Here is a 3,674-nt window from a genome sequence, read left to right as displayed (position 1 = left end):
CACACGTTCGGTTGTTGATGAAGACGACGTCCACCTCCCCGTTCCAGCGGGCAGCGGAAGTAGTAGCTCCTCTTGAATCCGACAGCACGATGGCGTGGTGTCGGTGGTGGTGGAGAATCCCGGCGGAGCTTCGCTAAGCGTGCGGGGAAGAAGGAGGAGTGGGGTGGCTAGGGTTTGGGGAGAGGGGGGCGCCGGCCATCTAGGTGGTGCGGCCACCTTGTGCTTGTTGGGGTGGCCGGCCCCCTCCCCTTGGCCCTCATTATATAGGTGGAACACCCAAGAGTTGGTCTACAAGTCTTCGAATAAGACCCCAAACCAAAACCTTCCATATCACATGAAACCTACCCAAGCTAGGACTCCCACCCTTCCTTGGGAGGGGGTGGCCGGCCCCTTTAGGGGAGTCCACTTGGGACTCCTCCCCCTTAGGGTTGGCCGGCCATGGGAGGTGGAGTCCCTCCGGGACTCCGCCTTCCTTATTGGTTTCTTCTGGACTTTTCTAGAACCTTCTAGAACCTTCCATAGAACCTTCCGGATCATTTTAAATCTTATAAAATGACTTCCTATATATGAATCTTATTCTCCGGACCATTCCGGGACTCCTCGTGATGTCCGGGATCTCATCCGGGACTCCGAACAAATATTCGAACTCCATTCCATATTCAAGTTCTACCATTTCAACATCCAACTTTAAGTGTGTCACCCTGCGGTTCGCTAACTATGCGGACATGGTTGAGTACTCACTCCGACCAATAACCAATAGCGGGATCTCGAGATCCATAATGGCTCCCACATATTCAACGATGACTTTAGTGATCGAATGAACCATTCACATACGATACCAATTCCCTTTGTCACGCGATATTTTACTTGTCCGAGGTTTGATCATCGGTATCACTTCATACCTTGTTCAACCTCGTCTCCCGACAAGTACTCTTTACTCGTACCGTGGTATGTGGTCTCTTATGAACTTATTCATATGCTTGCAAGACATTAGACGACATTCCACCGAGAGGGCCCGGAGTATATCTATCCGTCATCGGGATGGACAAATCCCACCGTTGATCCATATGCCTCAACTCATACTTTCCGGATACTTAATCCCACCTTTATAACCACCCATTTACGCGAGTGGCGTTTGGTGTAATCAAAGTACCTTTCCGGTATAATTGATTTACATGATCTCATGGTCATAAGGACTAGGTAACTATGTATCGAAAGCTTATAGCAAAAAACTTAATGACGTGATCTTATGCTACTCTTAATTGGGTGTGTCCATTACATCATTCATACAATGATATAACCTTGTTATTAATAACATCCAATGTTCATGATTATGAAACTAATCATCCATTAATCAACAAGCTAGTTAAGAGGCATACTAGGGACTCTTTGTTGTTTACATATCACACATGTATCAATGTTTCGGTTAATACAATTATAGCATGGTATATAAACATTTATCATAAACATAAAGATATATAATAACCACTTTTATTATTGCCTCTTGGGCATATCTCCTTCACATTCAAGTGGTGATCAAGAAGTTCTTGAAGAGTTTTAGCTAGTAGTTTAGCCAATTGCATATCTTTGTAATTTTCATTTTCTATTTTCCATTTATTCAATTTCTGTAATGTATTGTAATATTCATAATCCAATTGGAATATTGTAAATGACAATGTATATTATGTGATAATCAATAAAGCTCAATGTTTTCTCTAAAGAGCTTTTCTTATCATTTCTATTGTTTCAATTTCTCATTTACTTAATTGTTTATTGAATTATCCATAATTGGATTGTAGTATTCATAAATAATGTTTGAATTTTGAAATTCAAACGCAACATGTTACAATTCAATCATACAACTTAAGTTGAGTTGTAATTTGTTCCCCTCTATTCTCGTAAACCCTAATTCAGTTAATGGAGGTCCAAGTTTATCGCACTCTCGAAACCCTAACCCTGTCTGGTGTCGAGGGAGAAACTTGTCCCCCTCCGATGCAGTTTTTCTTTAAAAGCGCGAAATTTCCCTAATTTTTTACGATGCAATGCACATCGCTTTTGAAATCCTACTCCTCGATCGTCTCTAAACCTGGGATATTACAACCTTTCCCCCTTAAAGAAAACTTCGTCCCGAAGTTGTGGTTGTAATACTGATACGTCCATTTTGCATCACTATTTTATATCATAATTTACTGTTATTCATTGATATATTTCATATTTAGAGATTATACTTCTGTTATTTCACATATTTTGCATATTTCATGATTATTGGAGAATTACTCACCGGAGTCAGAATTCTGCTGGAAAAAGCACCGTCGGGATACAATATTTCTGAAGATCAACAATTGTTGGAAAATATACCGAAGCTCCTATTTTTCCAGATGACAGAGCCAACCAGAAGGGGAGGCCGAGGAGGGCCGCCATGGGCCCTCCCCATAGGCCGGCGCGGCCACCAAGGCTGGCGCGCCGCCATGTGGGGAGGGGGCCCACAACCCCCTCGGCCATCGCCCTTTCGCGTACTTCATCTCCCGAAAAACCTAAGGTGGGGGGGGATCATCAAGGATAGTCGCAGCCGCCTCTGCGGGGCGAAAAAACACCAGAGAGAAAAGAGCTCTCCGGCAGGCTGAAATCTGCCGGGGAAATTTCCTCCCGGAGGGGGAAATCGTCGCCATCATCACCGTCATCGAGCTGGACTTCATTGGTATCATCATCATCATCTCCACCACCGACACCGTCATCTCCACCGCTGCACCTCGTCTCCGCTATAACATCTAGGGTTGAATCTTGATTATTTCATAGGGGAAACTCTCCCGGTGTTGATTACTCCTTGTTATTGATGCTATTGAGTGAAACCATTGAATCAAGGTTTATGTTCAGATTCTTATTCATCATCATATCACCTCTGATCATGTTCCATATGATGTCTTGTGAGTAGTTCGTTTAGTTCTTGAGGACATGGGTGAAGTCCAAATGTTAGTAGTGAACTATGTTGAGTAATATTTAATGGTTTGATATTTAAGTTGTGGTGTTTGATACGTCCAAAACGTATCTACTTTCCCGAACACTTTTGCTATTGTTTTGCCTCTAATTTGTGTATGTTGGATACAACTAACACGGACTAACGCTGTTTTGGTGTCCTATTTTTGTGCAGAAACTCAACTTTCAGGAAAATCCCCGGAAATAATTGCAATGGGCCTATTTTCACAGAAGATTGATGGAGCCAGAAGACGAGACGGAGGGGGGCCACGAGGCGTCCACGCCACAAGGCGGCGCGGTGGGCCCCTGGGCCGCGCCGGCCTTTGGTGGCGGTGTCTCGGCCAGCCTCCAACGCTCCCCTCTGGACTACTTAAGGCCTCTGACCTAAAAACGCGAGGGGGTTCGACCAATTTGCCAGAAGATATCCAGAACTCCGCCGCCATCGCGAAACTCCGTCTCGGGATCAGAAACTCCGTTCTAGCACCCTGCCAGGACGGGGAATTGGAGGAGATCATCGCCATTATCACCACCGATGCCTCTCCATCAACCATCCATGCTTCCCCCATCCATGTGTGAGTAATTCCCCCACTGTAGGCTGAAGGGGATGGTAGGGATTGAATGAGATTGTTCATGTAATAGCATAAGATTGTTAGGGCATAGTGCCTAGTATCCGTAGTTGGTACTTTTATGATATTGTTACA

This window comes from Lolium rigidum, chromosome 6 (assembly GCF_022539505.1).
Source record: "Lolium rigidum isolate FL_2022 chromosome 6, APGP_CSIRO_Lrig_0.1, whole genome shotgun sequence".
Lineage (NCBI taxonomy): Eukaryota > Viridiplantae > Streptophyta > Magnoliopsida > Poales > Poaceae > Lolium > Lolium rigidum.
The sequence above is the reverse complement of the archived record's forward strand: the minus strand, read 5'-3'. Positions refer to the sequence as shown.